Source organism: Lissotriton vulgaris, chromosome 1_1 (genome assembly GCF_964263255.1).
Source record: "Lissotriton vulgaris chromosome 1_1, aLisVul1.2, whole genome shotgun sequence".
Classification (NCBI taxonomy): Eukaryota; Metazoa; Chordata; class Amphibia; order Caudata; family Salamandridae; genus Lissotriton; species Lissotriton vulgaris.
The window spans coordinates 60,703,927-60,718,240 of NC_141685.1; positions in this window are offsets into that span (position 1 = coordinate 60,703,927).

Consider the following 14,314-nt stretch of genomic DNA (forward strand, 5'->3'; position numbering starts at 1 on the left):
ATGGTACTTTGCTAAAACGCGGTTGATTTTTAAAAGAGCCTCAGATCCACAAAATGGATGCTTCTGCCACAGACACATGTCTGACCTCCTGCTACTGACCGAAACTCAGCAGAGGAGGCCTGGACAAAGGCTTTCCTGTCGCAGGGAGGTGTCACACCACCCCAGACAGGAGATAGTAGATTGTAGCAGGGAGGTTTGAAAGAAACCAGGCACTGCCTGGGGAGCACAAGGCTGCCCCTTGCATAATCCGGCCAAACCTTTTCTGGGGCACACCAGCCCCAGTCCCAACGCGGCCTGGATCAAAGGGAAAGGGGTGTATCCACCCCCTTCCTGGGTCCCACCCACAGGAGGGGACCTAGCAGGATATCCAGCCCCCAAGATTGGTATAAGAATGGGAGCAGTGCCAAAGCACTCAGATCATCCTGAATCAACTTTAAACTAAGAAGACGACTGGACTTCGACATTCTGATGAACAGAAGACTGAAGAGCATCTCCCTTGTGGCCTAGGAGGGGCCACCCTGTGAACACAGGCACCATCCAGCAACTCGACGTCTGCTTTGCCGCCGCCTCCCGCCGGAGCCCAAGTGCAGAGCCTGACAAGACCCAGACTCCCAGACTTCTCACAGCCCGATCCACAGTCCTTGCAAAGAAGGGACCCGTGGAGGCACCGAGAGATGTGGGACCGGACATCTTGGAAGACCCCCGAGACGCTGACTGCGCAGCACCCAAGGCATCCTCGACTCTGTGCTTTGGGGTTTGAGAAGCCCCACAACCGAGCAGCATTTGCACCAAAGATCAGCCTTCCAGCATCTCCACGATCTGCGTGGGGCCCTTTTGCTTTGTGCCACTCGACATGCCATCCCAGCCATTTGCCACGTGGTCAGCGGCCATCTTGGCGACGAAACCTACAATTTACACTGCGGGTCTGGTTGCTCCAGACTTGCCCTCGCTCCTGTAGAAAGGAGCACCCGCTCTGACCTTGCTGGTCCAAGTAATAAGCCTTTTTCACTTTCTGCGTGGCTTGCATTAGCCAAGGGCTGTTTGCTTCAATCAAGTTGCCGACACCGCCATCAGCTAGAGCCTTTGTGGGACAGCTCGTGATCGACTCCTGGACGTCCTTGACCTCTTCGTGTCCACGTGGCTGCAGAGAGAAGCAACACCTCATCAAATGTTTGCACCCAACTTTGCCTGGTTCCAATCTGGTTCCACGGTGGTCACTGGTCAGTGACTTTGAACATTGTCCCCTCTGCTTTCAGGTCTTCACCACTTCAGATCCACCCTTGGATCCACCGGACACTTCTCCTTCACATCGCCTGCAGCATCTTCAGCTTCAAGCACCAAGAACCTGCGTGACGAAACTCAACGCCATTTCGACCCTATGCACCCGCTTCCTGTGGGTGAGGTAACACAGCAACGCCGGTGTTCCCACACTGGTACACACCTCTAGGGCCTGTGTCTAAAGTTTTGTCCTTCTAGGTTCAGCGGAAGTGTCCTTTAACTCTATTTGTGTAACTTTTACGCACCATTGACATTGCATTGGTGCAAGCCGCGCTTTAAGCGCTGCACCCGAATCCCGCGGGCTTTTCCCGACTTCAGCATTGCTAGTCCTGACTGCTCCCAGCGATTCCCTAGGCCCTAGGCCTAACCACTGTTCGATTGGTATCTCTTATACCACTTTTTTAATATATGGTTTGAGTGGCCACCCGCCCTCATCCATAATTGTGCAACTTTGTATGTTATACTGTGCTTTTGATTTAACGCTTGTGCTCCTTTGCTCATAAAGAGTACTGGGGATTAATTTAGAAATAAATACATATATTTTTATAATATATACTTGTGTGGTGTCCTTTCATTTGGTATTACAGGACTGTGATTGGTAAAACAGCTCGCTTAACACGACCTTTTGAGTTAAGCCTTTAAGGCTGCTTAGTCTATGCTACCCTTAAGATAGCTTGTCTAACAAGGTTGACTTACAACCAGACACCATAAGGGATTGTTTGGACTGATACAAGGTGGTTCCAGAATTGGAAACATCATATATCAGGCCAACTTCTCACAATCACCATCTTCCCAGCTTTCAGGAACAGGTAGACTTTCTCATATTGGGAACAAGATTTGGAGTTTAGAAGCAGCGGTTGTTTGAATTCTCTGAATTTGTGGGTAGCAATACCAGCATGTGAATTAGTGGGTATTTTTCAAAATGTATCAATGTATCATAGAAAAACACTTGTTCTACTATTCTAGGTTCCCCTAAGTCTACCAATAAAAACAGTACCTCACTTGTGTGAGTAGGCCTAGTGCCCGTGACAGGAAATGCGTCATAACGCAACATGGATTTTTTTAAAACTAGACACAAAGCAATGTAGTCACATCATTTTTTGCAAGGAAACTTGACCCTTTTTTTCGCAATGTGCCTACCTGTGGATTTTGGACCCTAGTTCAGCCAGCACGTAGGGAAACATAGGAACAGAAATTGCCCAAAACGTACTGTGGAGATTTCAAAATTATCGATCACAAAAAGACATGGTTTTGCGAGGGAGTCACATGTGCTTTTGGTCAATGCCTTGGCGGCCATCTAGGGAAACATACCAACGCCAGACATTTCTAAAAAGTAGACACCTGGGAGAGTCAAGGGAGTTGTGGCTGGTGTGGATCTCCCAGTTTTCTTACCCAGTATCCCCTACAAACCTCAAATTTTGCTACTAAAAATGATCTTTTTCTCACATTTCTGTTTGGGATGACCATGCCGGCACAAATTTCCTACCACCCAACGTTCCCTTTAAAAACTTAAAAATAATACCTAACGTGTTTGTGTGTCCAGTGCAGAATCGCCTAAAAATGTAAAAAACAAATATGGGGCTTAGAGCTCACTGTGCTATTTCCTCAGTCTCTATGTTTTTGGCCTTTCCCAGTCTCAGACCCGTGGCCACCCACACAAGTGAGGTATCGTTATTATAGGGAGACCGAGGGGAACACTGGGCGTTAGGAAATTTGTGCTGGCATGGTGAACTCACACAGAACTGTCAGGAAAATGTAATTTGTTAGCTAAATTTAATATTTGCAGGATATTCTGGGTAAGAGGGCATTGGGGAATCCATGCAAGCAACATATCCTTGGACTCCCCCTGAGTCTAGTTTTCAGAAATGTCCACGTCTGGTAGATGGCCGCCGAGCCAGGGAGAAAAAACGTAGGTGGCCACCTTGCATAAGCAGGTCATTTTGTGGCAGATAATTTTGTTGTCTCCACAATATGTTTTGGGACCCTCCCTGTCGCAGGCCCTTGGCCCTCCCACACAAGTGAGGTAGCATTTTTATCAGGAGAGCTGGGAGAACTCTGGGTGGTAGGAAATGTGTGTGGGCTTGGTGATCCCACAACTTTCCCACACAGAAATGTGAGGAAAATGTAATAGATTGGGAGCACCTGTGTTTTTGGTCCTGGCCCGCAGGCCATCAAGGGAAACCTACTAAGCATAGACATTTCTGAAAACAAGACACCAGGCAGAGTCCAGGGATAAGAGGCTTGCATGGATCTCCCAAAGTTTTCTTATCCAGGATCCCCTGCAAAGCTCAAATTTAGCTAAAATGTCACATTTTCCTCACATTTCTGTGTGCCAAGGTTGTGAGATCACTGCGCCGGCACAAATTTCCCAACACCCAGCGTTTCCCTCAGTCTCCTGATAAAAATGTTGGGAAACAGCCGTAACAACGCATGCCTTACATTGCATGCCTTTACAACGCGGTTGTTAGAATGACCGCGTTGTTTATTTATTTATTTATTTATTTATTTATTGACATTTGTAGAGCGCGGCGAATACCCGAGGGCGTCTCGGCGCTAGTTAAGGCCATGGATCAGCAACTGGGGTAAAGAAGATATACAAGGCTATTGGTCAAATAACCACGTCTTTAGCTGTTTGCGGAATGTGAACAGAGAGGGAGATGCTCGGATATGCGCAGGAAGGGTGTTCCAGAGTTTCGGGGCGGCAGCCAGAAAGCGCCTGTCGCCCCATGTGACTGTTCTAGTGCGAGGCACAGTCAAGAAGTTCTGATGAGAGGAACGAAGAGATCGGGTTGGGACATGATGGAGAAGATTATGTTTGAGAAAGTGGGGACCTTGATTATTGAGTGACTTGTAAACAATACACAGCGATTTGAATTTGATACGGCTGCGTATCGGGAGCCAATGGAGATCCCTAATGATGTTTGTGACTGGTGCGAACTTGGGGATCCCAGCCAGCATTCGTGCGGCTGCATTTTGGATTGACTGCATCTTATTTGTCACTCGGACTTGAGCATTTAGGAATAGGGTGTTACAATAGTCCAAGGAAGACAGGACTAGTGAGCTGACCAGTGTTTTTCCGGCCGTGTTTGGTAGGAAAGGTAATATTTTCCTAATCATTCTCAATTTCATATGAGCTGACGCCGCAGTTTTGTTCGCGTGTGCCATAAAGTTAAGGCCAGCATCAAAGATGACGCCTAGATTTCTCACTTTGCTGGCTGGACTAGGCGGAGGACCGAAAGATGGTGGCCACCAGACAGATGACCAGCCCGGGGAGAGGTGACCGAAGATGACCACTTCAGTTTTTTCTGAATTGAGTTTCAGACAATTTGTGGCCATCCAGTCACCTATTGCCATCATTCCTCTCGTGAATCGATTGGCCACTTCCTCACCGTCCCCTTTAATGGCCAGTACCAATTGGGTGTCATCGGCGTAGGAGGTCAGGCTCATCCCAAATGCTTTGATGACACTTGCAAGGTCCGACACATAGATATTAAATAGTGTCGGACTCAGGGATGAGCCTTGAGGGACCCCACACGGCAGAGACACCTTGGATGATCGGTAAGGTCCTAGAGATACTGCCTGTGATCTATTGGCCAGAAACGATACAAGCAAGTCCAGAGCAATTTTCTGGACCCCCAGTCGTTCGACACGGTCCACTAAGATCTTGTGGTCGACCGTGTCGAAGGCCGCCGAAAGATCCAGCAATACCAGGAGTGCTGTCCCCCCCTGGTCTCGTATGGCTCTGGTGTCATCCGCAGCCTTTAGGAGGGCAGTTTCCGTGCCATGACATTTGCGGAATCCGAACTGGGTGTTGTCAAGCAACTGGTGCTGCTCCACAAATTCCGACAGTTGCTGATTCATGGCTTTTTCTATTACCTTAGCTAGGAAAGGGAGACTGGCTATCGGACGATAGTTTTTCAAGTCATCTTTATTCAAATTCGCTTTCTTTAAGAGGGGTTTGACCAACGTATGTTTCAGGGAGGCCGGAAAAATTCCGGAGCTAAACACAGTGTTGCAAACATGGGTAATAACCGGTATCAACGTGTCCATCACTGGCATAAGAACTTTAAGCGGACACGGGTCTAGTGCTGAACCTGATTTGATCCTTGAAATAATAGTTCTTGTCTGATCCGCGGTAAGATCGACAAAGCGGGTCAGTGAGTTATCCCGTGAGGTGGATGACAGGGGTAGTGGGGTAGAGTCCGTGTTTAAAGAGAAAGCCTGATAGATGTCATGAACTTTTTTGAAGAAAAAATCGGATAAGGCGTCGCAAAGGTATTGTGAGGGAGGTGGTGTAAGGTCGTGCGTGCCACCCGACAAGCGTTTAGTGATGTCGAATAACTCTTTGCACGAGTTTTTGGCGGTCTCAATTTGTGCGGTATAATAGGCTCTTTTCGCCTCTGCGATCATCTGTTTGTATCGGGCAAGTGAATCTTTGTATAGAGATTTGCTTTCTGGGTCGTAGCGCTTCCGCCAAAGTCTTTCTCTTTGTTTATTTAATTGTTTCTGTTTTTTGAGCTCATCCGAGAACCAGGGAGCACTAGGGGAGGCACGATTCTGGGAGATAGATTTTACGGGCGCTAGCTCAAGTGATTAAGCCAGGTATTGAACTGATTTATGGCGACAGTAGGGTCATCTGACAACAAAGGCGATGTTCTCGCCAGGAATGTGTTCAATGTCCCCACCTTTATGTCCTTCCATGCTCTCACCTGTTTGGGGCTATTGTTAACGGCCCTCCTCTTAGGGGCGTCGGGAATAGCTAAATAACTTAAAATGGCGTGGTGATCGGTCCATGCCAGGGGACTAACATCTGCAATATGCAATATTGTTACAATGCGAACCATTACATCGCAAGTCGTTTCAACGACTTGCTGCAGGGGGCGCACTGGTGTTGGATTTAGAATCCAACACCTTCCCCGCTGCTGCACAAACTGGAGTAGGAATACTATTTTATACTATTTACTATTCCTAAGTCCAATGTTGAAAAGACTTGCAATGTAATAGTTTGTGTTGTAACAACGCGGTCGTTGTAACAACCTCGTTGTAAAGGCATGCGATGTAACCCATGCGAAGTTAAAGTATACATTCAAAAATGATACCTCACTTGTGTGGGTGCCCAAAGCAGAGTCAGCCTACTAATTTATATTAAAAAATCAGCCCTTTTGTACCCTCTTTGGTTACCCCTCAGTTTTTCATTTTATACGTTTTTAGGTTGTCCGTTTTGGGCACCCACACAAGTTAGGTATCATTTTTATCAGGAGGCCGAGGGGAACGCTGGGTGGTGGGAAATTTGTGCCGGCAGGGTGATCCTACAACTTTTCGACACAGAAATGTGAGGAAAGTGTGACTTTTTAGCTAGGTTGAAGGGTTGCAGGATATTTTGGGTAAGAAAATGTTGGAGGATTCATGCAAGCCACACCGCCAGCCAAGCACCATCCATGTACACTGCCAGCAACACAACATCCACGCACATCGCCAGCCAAGCGACAGCCCACAGACACCGCCAGCAAAGCGAAAGTCTCATACACACTGCAAGACATGGTCCATCCATGCAGACCGATAGCCAAGCGACAGTCCAAGTACACTGCCTCCAAGCACTAGTCCACACACCCTGCCAGCTAAGCGCAAGTCAACACACACTACCAGCAAAATCCAGGTTCATATACAGTCAGCCAAATGCCAGTATACACGGACCATCAGCCAAACTCATACACAGAAGCGAGTGTCTAGTGGTTTTCTGCCTAAAAATATCGCTGATCTGCCCAAGAGGGTGGGGGGCAGAAGCAGCAAAAATCTGGTTTCAAAAAAGGGGAGCAACACTTGCCTAAGGCCATTAACATATCTCTGGTTCCTAGTAGGCTTTCTGCCCCCCCCGGAGCAGATCGGGGGCGGTTGCCCTTTTAGGGGAGGGGGGCATTGGAATCGCACCATCTTTTATTAAAAATAAATCCTGGTGTCTAATAGGCTTTCTTCCCCCAGGGGCAGATCGGGGATAATTACCCCCATCTGCCCCCTCAAGACACACAGAAACTGTCACTGTTATTTTGGGGGGTGGGGGCATTAGCATACATGTGGAAAATAAGAAATCCCTGGGGCCTAGTGAGTTTTCGGCTCCCCGGGGCAGATTGGGGGCGAGTACCCTCAACAACGGCATAACGAAAGTTGTGGTGGCCCCCCCTGCAAGGTACTTGGAGGGGCGTGCTCCGAACTTAATCCAGAACTCTCAGGCTGGAATACAGTGCTGAGGGGCCCCCTGCACCGCGGGGGCTGTGGGGGCCTGTGTTACACCACTGACCCTCAACTGCCCCCAACATGGGGCAGAAATACTTCTTTTTTATAATTGTGGGTGGGGGCATGGCCTTACCATAGTGGGTAGCCCCCATCCCTCTTTTATAATAAAAATGAAATCCCTGGTGTCTAGTGGCTTCACCCCCCACAGGAGGGCAGATCCGGGGTAGTAACCCCCATCTGCCCCTGGGTGGGACAGAAATACTGTCCCTTTTGTTTTGGGGAGTGTGTACATTAGCATGCTCATTCTGGGAAGCCCCTGCTCCTCTTTTAGGACAGAAATAAAATCCCTGGTGTCAAGTGAGCTTTCTGCCCCCCTGGGGGTAATAAGCCCCATCTACCTCCCAAGGGGGCAGACATACTATCCCTGTTGCATTCGGGGTGGGGGCATCGACGTGCCCATTGGGGGCAGCCTCCACCTCTCTATTATAAAAAAAATCCCTGGTGCTTAGTGGGTTTTCTGTTCCCGTGGGGAGATGGGGGCAGAAAGGCTGTGCTACTTTTTGGACAGTTCGGGGCAATTATAATGCCCATTTAGGGCAGCCCCCTCCCCTAAATTTAAACAAAAAAGAATCCCTGGGGTCTTGTGTGCCTTCTTACCCCCGCCCCCACCAGGAAAGACTGAATATGGACAAAATATTATGGGGGAGCAGAGGCCCTTGCCCAAGGGTCCCCTCCCTGGTGTATAGTGGTAGATCCCTGCCTGTGGCGATCCCCAAGCAGAGATACACTAGATTCTCTCCTTTCCGATGATGCTCCCCCATCTGCCTACATGCTCGGGGCTGAGACAGATCCAGGAGCTTGTAGGCAGTCAAAGTGAAATGAGCCGATCAGCTAATTTCACTTTCACTATAGAGACGTCAGCGCGCCATGCACGCCGCTCGTCAGTACACTGAAAAAAAAGTGCCTCTGGCAGCGGGGGAAGCTCTACCCCAGCTCCCAAGGCTGAAGAACAAAAAAAAGGGATTTCAAAATAATGGGCCTTGGACGCAACAGTGACATCCTTGGCACCGGAGCGCCACAACTTTGGACGTAACTGTTACGTCCAAGGAATGAAAGGGGTAAGTAGATCTTGCTCTGACACTGATGTAAACTGTTGTCAAATGGATGAAAAGCAGATGCTTACAACTCAACACCGACAAAACAGAAGTACTCATCTTGGGCCCACACCCCTATGCCTGGAACGGTACCTGGTGGTCCACCGCCCTCAGAAGCCCACCCGCCCTCACAGGCCAGGTACGCAACTTTGGAATCATCCTTGACTCTGAGCTTAAAATAGACTGCCAGATCAACTCCGTCACTTTGTCCTGTTTCCACATCCTCTGCCTCCTACGTAAGACCTTCAAGTGGATCCCCCTCGAACACAGAAAAGACGTCACCCATGCCCTTGTCACCAGCAGACTCGACTACGGCAACGCACTCTATGCCGGAATAAACAAAAACCTGACCCGCCAGCTACAAAACATCCAAAACGCTGCCACAAGACTGGTCCTCAACTTACCACTGTAGTGTAGTTCCTAGTTTCCCACTAGGCCCTGCGCATTGGAATAACATAAACAGTAGTATCGACGTGGAACTGCGGATATTCCAGGCCTCCACTGACTATGCTAAACTTAATTGGGTTGTGTTACCAACTAGCTCAGAGGTCACTGGAAACTTTCTTCTCTGCATAGGAAGTGATCAGCTTCCTTGGCACAGACAAGAAGGGATTCAGCTTTCCAACAACCGTGCAACATGACAACTTTGCTCCTCAGATCAAGAGTCAATCTCTAGGGTCGTGTGAAACAGTAGACATGTATTTCACTCAGTCAGTCTAGTGCAGTTTACTTTCACGAGATGTAGAGAATAGAGAGACGGGCGTTTGTCAATAAAGGGTTAACATTTATTGAACAGTCTTTCTTCTCGTACAAGAGAAATGTATTGCCACAATTGCAATAATTGTTATTATAAAAAGTACGTACAGTAAGATAAGTATTGCGAGATAGAACTGTAAAAGCATTGATATGGTTTCTTAGCCATACAATGGTTTAAAAGTAATAAAACATATATACAGTCATATATACATTAGGCTAACATACTCAACTGGTGCTTCTAACTAAGCCTACCCCAGTGTGCCTGACCTAAGCCTAACGTGAAAGGGGAGTAAGTAAGTAGCTTTAAGTTAAGTTGGTTTTGCCAAGGTTTGTTTCAAGAATTCTCGTCTAAGGGTTTAGTCAACACCATACCTCTGAATAGAATGATGGAGGATTGGTATCTCCTTCAGGGGTCTCTCTCGATATCCCAGTCACCCGCGAGGGTAAACCGGAAACGCCGTGGCTGGATTTCTCTGCACGAGAAAGGCAGCGGGTCTCTTCAGCGCGTCGAGGAAGGAGGGGGGACAGCGTCCGCGGGCAGCTGGAATCTGCTGGATGTCTTCGCAGAGGACGGCTGTTCAGCTCCTTAAGCGTACTGCACCATAGTTCGCGCTTTAGCGGCGATAATGGTATCAGCAGCTTCACCACCACAGGGACAGCAGGCTGCAGCGACAGAGTGCTAGATTTACCAACACGGGGTCGTGCAGGCAGCTGGCTTCAGTAGCTCGTACAACAGGCATTGCTTAAGGCAACGTTGGTAATATTTATACCTGACAGGTGCCGGGTTTGACGCAAGTTTGCTGGACATAAGACGTCAATTAAAGATGTCACTAGGAAGTGATAGTTATCAGTTGCTCATTAGAGTTCTATTTCTAATCAAAACATAGCAAGCGGGGATTTCCAGGTTTGCTGAGTTTTTATCTTGTTGAAGAACTCGGAGTGTTATCTAGGAATATCAGATAGTGACTACTGCTCTGTCATTGCACTAATTGGTCGCAAAGGAAGTGGCAGAGGGAACTATGCTGGAATGTGGCTCTGTTCGTGTGAGGCCAGAGATGACTTTTCAGAAAATCGCACTTGAACGGTTATGCCAATATAGGGAATAAATGGATTTATAGCCGAATAGGGGCATAAGGTCACAGTATCGATCAGGAACCTAGATAAACACGCAACACCCACTCCACGGGTTAATGTCCATCAAAATTACTAAAACTAAAGCAATTAGATGCATGTGTAACATTGCCCACCCCAAAATACATAAATACATTCGAAATAGGCGTACTTGTAATACATGAATTTAGGTACTGTACGTTTTTTAAAGCATAGAAATCATTCAAAAATTATTGCATATGAAGTCAATGAACGATTATGCAAAAGGAATTACACATGAAGTATCTCTGACAGAAGAAAAGGCGAGATAAATCATCACATAAAAATGCATTGTAATAACATGTGTGCTAGAGGCTGGTGTAATGTTGTTATGTCTCTAGATGTGTTTAGAAATAGAAGTGTGAAGCTTCTGTTCTCTAAGAATAGTTCTTACGTTAAGCAAAGAATTGTTTGTGCCAAAAAAGGTCAATATTAAAAAAATTGTCCAATTCAAAGAAAATAGATTTCCAAAGCTCTTGGCAGTTTTTGTTGATCAAAACTGAAGGCCGAATTCAGAGTTCATGGGAACGCTGTGTGTCGGAAAGCTTCTCAAAAAGTTATTGTTTCTCTATGCTTGAGAACATCGTATCAGACAGGCTCTCAAAGAATTGGTCTACAAAATCAGGTGATAGTTCAACCAAATTAGATAGCGCTGTAACTTGGCAGGTGTGAGAATGATTGCTGTCATCATAGTTGGGACCAGCAATGCTCACAGAACGTTGTACCTGGATGATGTTGCTTTTGTCACTCGCTCCACTGTTACCACTTGGCTGTAGCACAGGAGTCTCCACGAATGCCGTCATCAGGATTGGTAGCCGCTGGGGACAACACAATGCGTGAGCCGTTATTGGACTGAGCAAAGTATCGACGTCCATTGGTACTGCTGATGGAAGTGAAAGACAGATGTCCAACACGCATTCATCGCCGCAAAGCATACACCGTAGCACAGGTAAAATGCAATTTTGCCATATCGGTCTGAATGAAAGGAACCAGGTCATGTTTAGATCTCTCAGCCTGGCCAATCCAAGGACGTTAGTTATCCTGTCCCGGTAGCGCATTGCTAGGATTGTCTCTTCCATTCCCATGGGAGCTATGTCTGAGCCGAGGCTTGCCATAACGAAGCAGGAGGGTCAAAAATAGAATCCCTGCGACGAGTCCCAAAAATAATGGTATGCCGCCAAAAATGGAGTGCACAAAATTAGGAAAGATTCCCAAAATTGCCTGGAAGGGTGTTAGCAGTCCCGTAAAGACTGTCTTAAATATGCCTGGGATGCTTGTAGCACTAGACATGTTAAGGAGTTGGCTGAACATTCTACGAAATGCACGGGGCAATTTGTTGATAAAAGGTCATGAACTTCAGTAGCTGTCCTTGCAACTAGAAGATCATACGTCTCTTTAGATGACGTTATAGGCACTGTTGTCTGTAAAAGTACAGATTTCATTTTGCTTAATGTATCAATTCGTATAGAATAGAGATTCAGACGAGGCCAGATGGGAGTCACTATGTCTGTCGGCCCACTCGGAAACAATGCTTGCATACAGCATTTGACCATGGATGTTACTTCTACTAGATAACTTTTCCCTGGCACGAGGCCACAACATCTGTGATCCGTTCTAAGAATGTAACTCCCGTTCGAAAGTTGCATAAAGAAGGGCTCTATCTGAGTTGCAGGTGTGACTAGCTGGTGGCATGAAAGGTTGTTTGAATTTCCATCACATGCTCCGTGTAAATTAATACCCTGACACAAAAGTATACCGCTTAGTGAATGTTTACAGTTCTCACCACTAAGAAATACATTTTTGTCGCTGTCACTATAGCAAGAATGAGTGTATGGTAATTTCCATTCGGATTTTACATATCCTTTACCCAATTGTTCATATTGGCCAGCAGGTATGTACTCAAGGCACTTTTTAAATCGGAAAGTTGTTATCGGAATTGTGATAATTCCGTGTATTATCCATTCAATTACAGGACTCTCTGACATTGTCAATGGTAATCTCTCGAGTTTTTCGATGCTCAGGATTGTATAGTCTGCTCCTTTCTGTGCCAAACTGATCTGTTTATCAGTAAGGTTAAAACTGGAAAATAATGACGTCGTGTTGATTAAACGCCAAGGCACATAGCCTGAACGAAGATTTTGCAGCGTCCAGCCTAGTTCTATAATAGAGCGTAATTGAGATTGGCCATGTTGTAACATTAGCAAATCTCTGTCTATCACATCAAAGGCAGAGGATACAATATTGTCCAACGAATATATTCTGGAAGACAGAGTCATTAACCCATTGTCTACTACAGAAAGTGATTTCTCCAAATTAATACGATCAATTTCTCGTATTTTTTCAGCAGTTTCAATTTGCTTTACTTTCCAAGCCTCGTTGTAAGCAGCATAGATACTGGTCGCTATGAAACGCTTTTGACGCTGTTTGCGTGGTCCAAGAATGAAATCGCGCAAATCAGCACCATCTTTTAATAAAGACAAGTGTTGCTTAATTTCAGCCAGTGTGGACGAAGTTAGCCATTCAAGGCAGAGTTTCCCTACACTGTATGTTGTTATAATCCCTGGATGCTGTCTCTGGGAGTATCTAGGGTCTAATCTGGTCATTTTTAACCCCTGTGTTTTATTCAGGAATCTACCTTGACAGCTATTTGTGTCTGTAGGCCAGATTAACCACTTTTTCCAATCAGGATGTGTTCTGTTGAAATGTAAAATTTGTGACACGTCTAACTCAATATCAGCTGTTGTATTTTCAGGTATTGGCTTTGGAATAGACGGTGTTTTAAGGTCTTTGATCTTAGCTAGGCCAAGACAAGATGTTTGGTGTATTGTGTCATTTAAAAATAACATTTGTTCTGGTATCATGCAGGTTCTAAATAGTGCTTCAATGCCTTGCACCTGCCAATCTTTTGTACCCCAAATTGTTTTCGTTTCAATATTATTTTTCCAATAATCAAAACCAAATGTCATCATTTTGTCATAAAATGCTTCTGAATATATCAATTTAGAATTTGTCAGCATTTTTTTCATTCCTGTTTTATCTAACAGTTTGTAATAAAACGTTTCTGCATCACTGGTGTTAAACCCTGAGAAGTATTTGAATTTCTCAAAAAATGCTTTAGAACTGCTTTTAGGTGGTGTAGAACAATGTTCCCATTGATTATACATAAAAACATTTCTAGGCTGTGCAGATTTATGCAAGTAATGATCCCCATAATGGGTGTAAGAGAATAACTGCTCATAACTAGATGAACCTTGTAAATAATCATGATCTGTGAATCTAGCTGACATTACTAAATCAGACATCATGTCATTAATACTGTTAAAGTCCCAATCATCAGAGAATGTACTTGGTGTCACAAAGTCACTTAAGGAAACCTTTAGTTGATGAGGATACTTCAGGATTTCGACCGGACCATAGATCTCATAGTCTGATTTCTCCCATACTACCCCACCAGGTATTGGAATTGCTGTGACATTTACTGTTGACAGTTCTCTTTTCTTCACGTGGGATGATCTGTGTGGTTTCAGGACTAGGTTGATGTTCTGACTTGCTGTGTCCATTGTAATATATTTTCCTTCAATGAATTTTCCCAAACATAGTACCATGATGAGCCAAAGCAGGAGGAAAAATACACCTAGACCGAACCAGAACTCTAGCCAAGGGGAAATTAGGTAGATTTCCTTCAGTTGATGAAAGAGTTCCGTTGCTTTTTCTTTAAAAGTCTTTTTTGTTTCTGGCATCACTTC